The sequence below is a fragment of the Lutra lutra genome, chromosome 8 (genome assembly GCF_902655055.1).
Source record: "Lutra lutra chromosome 8, mLutLut1.2, whole genome shotgun sequence".
NCBI classification, from domain to species: Eukaryota; Metazoa; Chordata; class Mammalia; order Carnivora; family Mustelidae; genus Lutra; species Lutra lutra.
In genome coordinates, this window is record NC_062285.1 from 76,631,014 (window position 1) to 76,643,360 (window position 12,347).

Consider the following 12,347-nt stretch of genomic DNA (forward strand, 5'->3'; position numbering starts at 1 on the left):
CACCTGGGTGGCTCAGTGGGTTAAGCCGCTGCCTTCAGCTCAGGTCATGATCTCAGGGTCCTGGGATCGAGTCCCACATCGGGCTCTCTGCTCAGCAGGGAGCCTGCTTCTCTCTCTCTCTCTCTCTCTCTCTCTCTCTCTCTCTGCCTGCCTGTCTACTTGTGATCTCTCTCTCTGTCAAATAAATAATAAATAAAATCTTTAAAAAAAAAAAAAAGAATTTACTAAAATTTGGAGTGCCTGGTTTACTCAGTGGGTTAAGCCGCTGCCTTCAGCTCAGGTCATGATCTCAGGGTCCTGGGATCGAGTCCCACATCGGGCTCTCTGCTCAGCAGGGAGCCTGCTTCTCTCTCTCTCTCTCTCTCTCTCTCTCTCTGCCTGCCTGTCTACTTGTGATCTCTCTCTCTGTCAAATAAATAATAAATAAAATCTTTAAAAAAAAAAAAAGAATTTACTAAAATTTGGAGTGCCTGGTTTACTCAGTGGGTTAAGCCTCTGCCTTCAGCTCAGGTCGTGATCTCAGGGTCCTGGGATCGAGCCCCCACATTGGGCTCTCTGCTTGGCGGAGAACCTGATTCCCCTCTCTCTGCCTGCTGCTCTGCCTACTTGTGATCTCTCTGTCAAATAAAATCTTAAAAAAATAATTTACTAAAATCTGAACACAATAGCCAAGTATGCATAATCCTTCTATCTTCATGGACTCTACAGATCTTTTCACAAGAATTTCTTTCTCTATCATGAATCAAATCACCAAGCAAAATATTAAGGGAAGTCAAGGGGAAAAAAAACAAGAAAGTTGTACCTCCCTCCAGATTTTCGAAATCATCGTGTATCAATGGCTTAATTGTATTTCACTCAAACCACATTTTCAGTTGTATCTGAAAGAATTCATGAGGCTTTCACAAAGGCCTTGAACTGCTTCACACTTTTCTGATAGCAATTCTTTCAAAGGAGAATGAACTTGCTCTTTGTGAATCTGTGATTGCTTCTAGCACAGCTTTCTTTTCCAGGTGCTCTTAAGACTCGTTTACTAATATAATCAAGAATTTTGCTGAGAACCAATGATGCATTCATAGGCTTCAGTTGGATGAGTGTAAATACTTAAAAATTCTTTTTTAATAATAAAAAAGATACAAAATTTCTGCACATTGTTTGTTGTCCAAAAATTATATCCATATGCCTCTTAGATGAAGTGTCTGTGCAAGTCTTTGGGCTATTTTGAGGGAAGGGGACTGTTTATTTCCTTATTATTAATTTTCAAAGTCCTTTCTACGATTCCTGACACAAGTATTTGTTGAATATGTAATTTACAAAATTTCCCCCGTCTATACTTTGTCTTTTCATTCCCTTTATAGTGTCTTTCACAGAGTAAAAGTTTCACATTTGATAAAGTATAATTGGCCAACTTTTTCTTTTAAAAATGTTGCCTTCGGTTTTAGATCTAGAAACTCGTTGTCTACCCTCTTTCCTGCTCCTTGTGCCTGAACAAGAGACTTGAGGACCTCTGTCCACGATGATGTCCACATCCCAGTTTCAGATAGTCTTTTTTTTTTTTTTTAAGATTTTATTTGAGAGAGAGAAAGCACAAGCAGGGGGAGTGGCAGGCAGAGGGAGAAACAGGCTCCCTGCTGAGCAGAGAGCCCAATGTGGGACTCCATCCCAGGACCCTGGGATCATGAACTGAGCCGAAGGCTTAACTGACTGAGCCACCCAGGCGCCCCCGTTTCAGATAGTCTTTTTTTTTTTTTTAAGATTTTATTTATTTATTTATTTATTTATTTATTTATTTGACAGACAGAGATCTCAAGTACGTGAAGAGGCAGGCAGAGAGAGAGAGAGAGAGAGACAGAAGAGGAAGCAGGCTTCCCGCTGAGCAGAGAACCCGATGCGGGGCTCGATCCCAGGACCCTGGGATCACGACCTGAGCTGAAGGCAGAGGCTTCAACCCACTGAGCCACCCAGGTGCCCCCCATTTCAGATAGTCTTGAATCATGCTGGGCAATGCAAATTTTTAAAAAATAAACCCACCACCATTTTCGCATACCTACAAACTCTGGTCTTCTTCCCCAAGCTGCCTGTTCTGACCTATTTTTCAGAATCCTCAGGTAGCTATTCCATGTGGGCCTTTCAGGTGTTACAGATGCACGCAGTGGGAGACACAGGCCGTATGCTCGCTACCTCCATCCCAGAACCAGAACCATGCTCCCGACTTTTCAACATCTAACTCTCAGTAGGTCAGTGATGGTTTCTCCCCACCTCCTCTTTTGTACTCATCGGCTCAGCAACTGGAGGTTTAATTACAGAGGGGACTGGGGAAGTGGCAGCAAGACAATGGTGGCATCTGCTGTCGCTAAGGTATGGTGCCGCTTCTCTATCTGCCATCCCCAGTCTTTGTTTGGTGTTCAAGTTTATTTTAAGATAAACGATTGACATTGTGGTGTACCACCCATAAATACTTCACTATCAACATTTAGAGAGGATGCTTTCCTACATGAATATGCAATTGACCAAATCTTAATATTTTAGCGGATGATAACTTTGCAGAGGCAATCTTAGCTGGCATTCAGGAAAGTACAAATACCTTCTTGATGCCCATATGTCTTATCTCATGTATCTCTCCCATGATGTTGCCCTTACTGGCATTTTGATCTCCAACAAGGATCTGAAACAGAGGAGAACACAAATAAGTTGCAACACTTTTTGTGGATAATCAAGGAACAAATCATTTTTAGCCTAAATTTATTATTAGTGAAAATTCATTATACAGTGAGTTAAAAATACTTTTTTATTGTGGTATGTTTCAACCTGCCAGTGATGAACTATTAGTGGGTTATGAAATCAGTTTACTGGATCTGGACCAGCATCTTTTAAAAAAACAAGTAAAATCGAATAGAAACTTCCAAAGCACATCTCACCTAGTAAAGTGTTTTATGACCTTTTGTTTTAGTTCTCTGTATGTAAATATATGCACTGTGAGTTGCAATTGAAATATATTCCTCATGATAAGCTGTGGTCAAGAATTTTGAAAGCCACATATCATAGACAATCCAAAGGGACCTTGTATCTTAAAGGGCTATCCCCTTTTCCAAGATCCATAGAGAATGCTTAGATCCAGGACCCAGTCTTTCTTTTTTCCTTATAACTCTGGTTGACATGAGATTTCCCAAGGATTCAAATATCTGCAGAGTGGAGATGGTCAGCAGGGCAATCACCACGTGGCCGGACTTCCCCTCATATAGGGCTCAGAATACCATGGAATCAGATGGTGTGATCACAGGGAGAACAGGAGGGATATAGACAGGAATCAGGACACAGAGCAGGAAAGGGAAGGGCACACAGGTATGAACCCTTAGGCCAACAATCCTATTTATAAATCAGCATGCATGAGAGCAAAGATGAGAATAAGTCAAACCAACATGCAGAGACACTTCAGGTAATAGGTGAGGGCCTGGGCCCTAGGACCTGACCCTCTGAGATCTCATCCCTGTTCTCTTCTCACTAGTTGTGTGCCCTTGGGAAAGTGAACCTCTCTGACTCATTTTCATCACCTATAAACTGGGAGGAAAAGAACTATCATCTCACAGGGCTGTCATGAGGATTAAATGAGTCAGTACTTGTACAAAGTCAGTACATAGTTTCTAGCGGATAAGAGAGTCAATGAAAGTCACCATATTTTTCAAGGGTTTGTGGAGGTGAAAGGGAAAGTTGACAGCAGTACAGAGATGACTGGATAAAGCAAACTACAATGCCTTTCAAATGTAATCACAGTATTTTCACTAGATGGATAGAATTCAACGTCAAGTTTGTGGAGCATAAGGAATAACACGGAGGACATGGGGAGATGGAGAGGAGAAGTGAGTTGGGGGAAATCAGACGGGGAGACAAACCATGAGAGACTGTGGACTCTGAGAAACAAACTGAGGGTTTTGGTGGAGGGGTGAATGGGTGAGCCTGGTGGTGGGTATTAAGGAGGGCACGTATTGCATGGAGCACTGGGTGTGGTGCATAAACAATGAATTTTGGAACACTGAAAAGAAATAAAATAAAATGGAATAAATAAATAAATAAATAAATAAATAAATAAATATCAAGACAGTCCTGCAACAGCTTATACCATTTTATTCTCTGTTAAATCTGTAACTTGCTGGAAGTTACACTCATTGAAATCACGATATGCAGAGATAAATGAGAAATTTATCTTGGATTGAGGAATTAAATATCGATTGTCTAATAGTAGTGTCTATCTAATCGAAACAGCATATATTTTTATTTTTTTATTTTTTTTAAAGATTTTATTTATTTATTTGACAGAGAGAGATCACAAGTAGACGGAGAGGCAGGCAGAGAGAGAGAAAGAGGGAAGCAGGCTCCCCGCTGAGCAGAGAGCCTGATGCAGGACTCGATCCCAGGACCCTGAGATCATGACCTGAGCCGAAGGCAGCGGCTTAACCCACTGAGCCACCCAGGCGCCCCCTTTGAAAACAGCATATATTTTTAAATTGCCTACCTTTGGCAACATTTATCCCTCCTGCTGGGTGTTGTCCTCTCCACAAGGACATCCCTGTCTAGGGCAGGAAGACTGCTCGGTGGGACAGCAGCCATCTGTTGAGGATGTGTTGGTGCCTGGGGATACATGGTTCCCAAAGATGGGTCCCAGATTCTAGCCAAAGACACTGGGCGAATGAAAAGAGTGGATGTGCATTATGGAAACCATGCGTTACCAACAAGCACACAAGTCCTAGAGGGGACTGCTATTGTAATAGCACAGCCTGTGGCTTAGCAGTTATCCAGCCCCTCCCCCTTTAAGGAGAAGTTCGCTTTTCCATCCTAAATACAGGAGAGTTAATAGGTAGATAATGATGCATTGTCATAGCTTAGCAAACGTGATTTTCCCTACCTCCCAAAGTATGAAAGAGTAGAAACAATGCATACTTTTAATCCCCTTTCTTTTTCTTCTCTATCCCCTTAATCAAATCACTACATATATAAATCTGAAAAACAATGTTGATCATATTTTATTTCTAACTGGTTAGAGACCATAACATGGCCACTTCTTGTATCTTTTTAAGTAGGCTCCTCACCAAGGAAGAGCCCAAGACAGGGCTTGAACTCATGACCCTGAGATCAAGAGTTGGACACCCAATCGACTGAGCCGTCCAGGCACCCTTCCTATATGTATTAGTTACAAACAAATGTCCTTGGTTTATTTTTTTTTAAGGTTTTATTTAAATTTAAATTTAAAATTTAAGAGAGAGAGATAGCCAGAGCAAGAACAGAAGCACGGGGAGTGGGAGAGGTAGAAGCGGGCTTCTCGCGGAGCCAGGACCCTGATGCAGGCTTGATCCCAGGACCCAAAGGCAGATGCTTAATGACTGAGCCACCCAGGTGCCCCTCTCCTTGGTTTAAATAGCATTTTAAAGGTAAACCATTTCTAGGGTTCTTAAAGACATTACTCAATTGTATCTTCCATTTTATAAATGAGATAATGGTATTCCTATTTCATTCTTACTTTTCACTTTTTTTTCATTTTAACAGTTTTTATTTAAAGTCGTGTATAAGATTACTTTATTCCTGCATTTTCTCAATTGTTTCTTCCTTTGATTCGCCCTGTTCCTTTCGGGGTTGGTGAGATTTGACTTTATGTTCAGGACCTTTTGCAGTCTTTGTCCCGTTATAGAATAGTGCCAACCCCCTCGCCAGGATGAATGCCCACATGGACAGTTGTACCATTCGCCTTCCCCCGAGGTACTTGCTCAGTGTAGATGACATAGTTCTTCCTGTAAACCTGGACTCCTTTGCCAGTTTGCTGACCTTTGTCGTGTCCTTGCACAAGCTGTACTTCCTCATCCTTTCGGATGGACATGGATTGAACGTTCTAGTTCTGTCTCAGCTCTTTGGAAAGAGGAAAAGGCATAATCTTCCTGAGAATATGGGAAAGTGCCTTGAAATGACTTTTACTGTCCTTGCTATGGTCAGAAGTCATAAAAGGATTGGACTTCATTTTGGCTGCTAGCGCTTCCTTAATTTTAATTTTTATTTTTTTAAGATTTACTTATTTTTATTTTAGAGACAGAAAGAGAGAGCACACATGTGTAAGTAGGAGGAGGGGCAGAGAGAGAGGGAGAAGAAAAGAATCTCAAGCAGACTCCTCCCTGCAGAGCGCAGAGCCCTACTGGGGCTGGGTCCCACGACCCTGAGACTATGACCTTAAGGCCACAGCCTGAGCCAAAATTGAGCCACCCAGGCTCCCCTTTAATTTTTACTTTTAAATGCAAGTATAAGCTCCAAGCCCTTGGGAGGATTGGATGCATGTAGATTAGGTTGTTTACCTTTCTGACTCTTCTTTCCTGAGATCACTGCTCAAATGGAGTCCCCTCTAACAATGGTCCCTAACCCCCGCAGGGTCAATCCCACAGCATCCTAACAAATCTGGGGTCCAGAGGAAAGGAAGATGGGGAGCACATTTTTTGTGTGTGCATGACGATTTATGTAGAGTACACCTCCAGTGTTTATGGCTCGAAAGAAACCAGCTGCAATGTAAAATTGTATTGTATAATAAACATTGTTAATAACCAACTCCTAGAAATGGTTAACTTGTGGAAAGAAGAACGGTAAAGCCAATTAAATACCATTCTCATGACAAATAATGAAGATTGCTTTCCTAAAGCCATATTTCAAGTAGTTTAGTAGGATAGAATTTTAAAAGAACACTTTTGAACAAATAATGGGAGAGGAAAAAAAGTCTAGTAGAAAAGAGCGTTGTCTAGGGATATAACATTCAGTTGATCATAAGCTGAAAACACTTCATTTACTTTTCACAGAGTTCTATCATAAAAATCACTAGGTCAGTAAGACTGCTTTCCTTTCTCAAATTACAGCGATAATGCCAAGCCTTAATATCCTATTACATGCTACACATTTTTGTTGCTAAATTACATAAGAAATGTTGGTATTTTCCTTACTCTCCTGTGTATCATCTTGGGCCTCGTCTCTCTTTCCCAGCCTCATGTTTTTCCTGATAGAAGTCCTGGTTTATATAAAAAGTACCAGCTCGCTGCCTAATTTTACAAAGGAGAAAACAAAAAACTTAATTGAAATAAAATACCAAACTCTAAAAGGCTCTCATTAGAGCTTTCCTTCTTTAATTTAAAAAGACGTAAGCTAATCATTTCATTTCTCTTGAATTTTTTATCTTTTTCACAAAAGAGTGTTTTTCTGTACCTCCTCTTCTTATTTCACAGGAAACGTCTCCACACAATGATATTTTCTATCAGTTGGTCTGCCTTGATTGGGTTCAACCCAGGTAGGTGGCTCGCTCTTTCTTTCTTTGTTTCTTTCTTTTATTTATTTTTATTTATTTATTTATTTTTGCAGAAGTTCAAATTGAGTACTGGCTTCTCTCACACAGAAACCGCAAGTCTCAGTTTCTCCTAAGTTGAGGCAAAATGATTTTCCCCATCTTATCAGTGGTTTTCTGACAAACTTAGTATTTTGTGATCTTTCTGTTTCATAAACTTGATCGTGTTAGTTACCATAACCCACTGAATTGGCCAAAGCCTACCAGTAGTACCTGTGTCTGTCACAAAGTAATTTCTGCCAAGAGGCTACTCTGTTCAGGGATATCTTGAACAGGTGAATGGAACCTTTTATCTGTAACAAGGACTCCTCTCTGTCACTAGTGGGAACAATTTGAAGACCTGTATGAGTTTCCATGCTTGGCCCAGATTCATCCCAACAGTGTCATCCACTGATGAGCCCCACATGCCTGATCCTAGAGTCTGTCCCAGTTCATTGGGAATAATATGATTAAGGGCACCTGCTCTAAAACACCTCCCACAGGAATCTTTTTTTTTTTTTTTAAGATTTTTATTTATTTATTTGACAGAGATCACAAGTAGGCAGAGAGGCAGGCAGAGAGAGAGGAGGAAGCAGGCTCCCCCGCTGAGCAGAGAGCCCGATGTGGGGCTCGATCCCAGGACCCTGAGATCATGACCTGAGCCGAAGGCAGAGGGTTAACCCACTGAGCCACCCAGGCGCCCCCCACAGGAATCTTCTAAAATCTCTCTGGAGAAGGCATTTGGAGAAACTAAGCCACTAGTGTGGGAGAACTCCTTAACACTAGACCAAACGTGAAAACCTCAGTTCAGATCCTGGTTCTGCCATTTTGGACATGTTACTTGGCTTCTCTGTGCCCCGGTTTTTTCATGGACTGGTTATTCACTGTCGTTTTGCCCGATACCAAGCCCCATGGCGACTGATACTTAAGTCTATATCACCGAGACTCCCTTGATGTCAGGCTTCTAGTTGTTCAGTCAAAGGGAAATTGGAAGGTGGAAGGGAGTATTAGAGTATTAATTCCCCCAACATATCACCAACCCCTGAGCTCCTCTCTCTCTCTCTTCACTTGCTACCCTCAGCTCCACACCCTGGGGCTCTGGCCACATACCTCCATGACTGCAGATGGCTTCTTAGAGCAGCTTCTCCTAGAATAATAGCTCTTCATCAGGCTCTAGTTACACCATTTCCTTGCTTGCCCTTTCAGCCTGTGAGTGGGAACAGCTTTTGACTGCAGCTAGTTTGCTGGGTGCCTCAAGATTCCTGATTGATTCCCTTAAATCTGCTTACACATCTGCAAATAGTTTCCTCTTTAACCTCTCTTCAGAATTCCATCTGTGTGCACCTCCTCTTTCTTGCTGGAGCCTTGACTAACACACCTCATAGGACTGTTGTAAGGACTGAATAAATGCCTACATATAAAGTCCTTCGAACAGCACAAGGAGCAGATTCAAGGCTATTTATTAGTTGTTGTTGCCACTAAAGCTGCCTTGTCTTCCTGTCCTATCAGTCCTGGGAGACGTGCCCCTGAGGCTGCCTTACTCCAGAGAGCTTCAGGCATCTGGAGGTCCTTCACCAACTTCCCTCCAAGAGGACATCAGCACGAGCTTGGGTGGGAGAGCCAGAATGAAACTGCCTCAGGTACAGATGGAAAAATCAACAGGCAGGGGCAGGGAAGGAGCCCGAGGAGCATCAGAGGGTCCGAACATGTAAACTCAGTAATCCTGGCAAGACTTGGGCTCCAGGAATTGAAAGAGAGTCTTTGTTTGAGAGGATACTTTGAGGGTAGGGGCAGAGAGCTGAGGAGGATCAAATGTCTAAGACAAACTTCATGTACCTCACAATTTGGCCAAGGGCCAGCTGTTTTCCAAGTTTCTGAAGACCAGGTGGAGTTAAGTGTTTGGGACTAACAGGATCTTATCTAAAAGCTTGCCAGCTGGCAGAGTTTGCACTCACATATTTATAGTGGTGAAATCTAGTTTAGACAGGAACTGAGACCATTCTTTATTAATAGGACTAAGGACCTACCCAGAGGATTAAAAGGCTGTTTACAGCAGGGGATGACACACAGGCATTCGGGACAGCCTGACAAGATTCAGAATGAGCTCTGCCATGTTCTAATTGTGCAGCACTGGGCAAAGTCACTCACGCTCGCTAAGCCACAAATTTTTAGTCTGTAAAACTGTTACTAATAAATCCTACCTGAAAGTCATTAGAACTAAATCAGGAAATTTCGATGCAGTGTTTTACATAGCACCTGACACATAGTCAGTGCTCAAAACTGTTTGCCCTGCCTGGGTGGCTCAGTTGGTTAAGCGACTGCCTTAGGCTCAGGTCATGATCTCCAGGTCCTGGGATCGAGTCCCACATCGGGCTCCCTGCTCTGCAGGGAGTTTGCTTCTCCCTCTTCTACTCTCCCTGCTTGTGTTCCCTCTCTCTTGCGGTGTCTCTTTCTGTCAAATAAATAAATAAAATCTTAAAAACAAAACAAAACTGTTTGCCCTTCTAACTGTCGTCGTCAGGGTGATCTTCATCATGGTTCTTCATGGTCAACTGGCAAAAATCTTGCAGGCACAAGTTAATGAAAGAGTAACTGAGCTTACAAGGTATCATAAAAGGAATGGAAGTTGTCCTGTAAGATGGTATTAAATCAACCAGTTGACTTTTTTCTCCTTTTGTCACAGTAACAGATGTACAAAATCCAGATCCAGGAAAAAGGCACTTGTCAGCTAAACCTCAGGATGTATTTGCTCTTTAGAATAGTAATTTAAAAGTCAGGTGCTAGAATCAGATCAATCTGAGTTCAAATCTCAGCTATTAAGAGCTATTGAGGGCGCCTGGGTGGCTCAGTGGGTTAAGCCGCTGCCTTCGGCTCAGGTCGTGATCCCAGGGTCCTGGGATCGAGTCCGGCATCAGGCTCTCTGCTCAGCAGGAAGCCTGCTTCCCTTCCTCTCTCTCTGCCTGCCTCTCTGCCTACTTGTGATCTCTCTCTGTCAAATAAATAAATAAAATCTTTAAAAAAAAAAAAAAAGAGCTATTGAGACCTTAAGAGCTTAAGAGCTGTTTGACCTTTGGGCAATTTATTTCATCTCATTAAGCTTCAGTTTTCTTATCTATTAAATGGAAGAAATAATAATTCCTACCTCATAGAATAGTTATGAATATTGAGATGATTCATGCAAACCTCTCATTAGTTTACTTCCAACAGAAGAAAGTTATGAGAGTTCAAATGGTAAATAATGTAGACAACATCCCTAAGAACATTTGGGAGATCCTACAATAGAAAGTTCTGCCATATTGGGGATTGACTGGAAAGGGGCATGAGGGTGATTTTGGGGAGCAATGAAAAGGTTAAATTCTTGTCTTGGCTGGTAGTTGAATGGGCGTATAGAATTGCCGAACTCATTGAATTGAATACTTAAGACTTTTCATATTATTGTATGAAAATTATACTTAAATTAAACCAAAAAGAATAGTTATGAATTCCACTCTTCACCTAAGATTTTATCCCACCCAACTCTTTCTGTGAAGCTAGCTGGGAAAACATCACTGATATCATCCATTTAGAGAAGAGGTGAGGGGGATGCTGTTGTCCACATTGTGCACAAACAAAGGCTCTCTGTCACCAAAGGTACTATTTCTGCTCAAATCTCATTCGCTAAAAATGAGTAAGACAGTAGAAGACCCTGGTCATGAGTATTGTTCATCAGATCCATGAGAGTATGAATCCATGAGAATGTGAGCGGGCTTACCTGCACTGCACTTTCTTAGGGCTCATATCTATCACTGACTAGATAAATGGCTAGGGCAGAGTCACACTTGTTATCCAACATGGGTTTGTACATATTGCAAAAAGGTTTATTAACAGTGGCTGTAGTCTTGCTGTTATAGGAGTAAGGCATGCATACCTGATGAAAGAAAGGATGAACACATGAACGCATGCATGAATGAATGAACAAACAAGCATTTACTGAGTGACTATCATGCATCACCTTCATTATTTAATGTAATATAAATCTTTTTTTTTAGAGATTTATTTATTTGAAAGAGAGAGCATGCGCATGCACATGAAACCGGGGACGAATGGCGGGAGGGAGGAAAGGGAGAAAGAAACTCCAGCTTATTCCCTGCTGAAGGCAGAGCCAAGGGCTACCCTACCACCCTCCAGACCTTGATCCCATGACCCTGAGATCATGACCCAAGCCAAAACCAAGAGTCCCAAGAGTTGGAAGCCCAACCGACTCAGCCACCCAGGCGCCCCTAAGGTAATTTAAATCTTATTAAAAACCTGTTAGGGGGTGCCTGGGTGGCTCAGTGGGTTAAAGCCTCTGCCTTCGGCTCAGGTCATGATCCCAGAGTCCTGGGATCAAAACCAGCATCAGGCTCTCTGCTCAGCGGGGAGCCTACTTCCTCCTCTCTCTTTGCCTGCCTCTCTGCCTACTTGTGATCTCTCTGTCAAATAAATAAATAAAATCCTTAAAAAAAAAAAAAAAACCTGTTAGATGGAGTTATTATTCCTCCTTTCCGAAGGAGAAAAGCCAGGCTTAGAAGGCAAAGTAATTAGCCTAGGCAGGGTTTACGGTCAGATCAGAGCAGAGATGAACCCCATATAAGCTGATTATATTCTAAATAATTTCCATTTGTTACAAATAATATTTTTTCTTAAGAGGTCTGATGTATTTTATTAGAGCTTGTATGCATCATTTAGCATGCATCAAATATTGAGCCTTTCTTTCATCAGATGTCATTCCACCTACATCTGTTTAGGGAATTGATCAGTAGAAAGCTATGAGGTAGGATACACTTACAAAATCTTAGTCATTGTTTTCCCCTAAAATTTTCTCTATTTCCTCATTCTTACCCTCTTACAAACAGCAGATAGGTTATTCTGCGTTCTGTTACTCCCAGGCAGACTAAGTTAACAGAAAGCAGAGAAAAAAAATGAACTTCTTTTGGCATTGAAGTCTTCAAAATTCAGGCCCCAAAGGGAATGGGATATAAGGAGGGGATAA

At 41.8% G+C, this 12,347-nt stretch overlaps 1 pseudogene; it reads right to left on the minus strand.

Moving 5' to 3' along the window:
* Positions 1 to 5,565: 5,565 nt before the first annotated feature.
* On the minus strand, positions 5,566 to 6,001 carry LOC125107314 (60S ribosomal protein L26-like; annotated as a pseudogene).
* Positions 6,002 to 12,347: the final 6,346 nt, after the last annotated feature.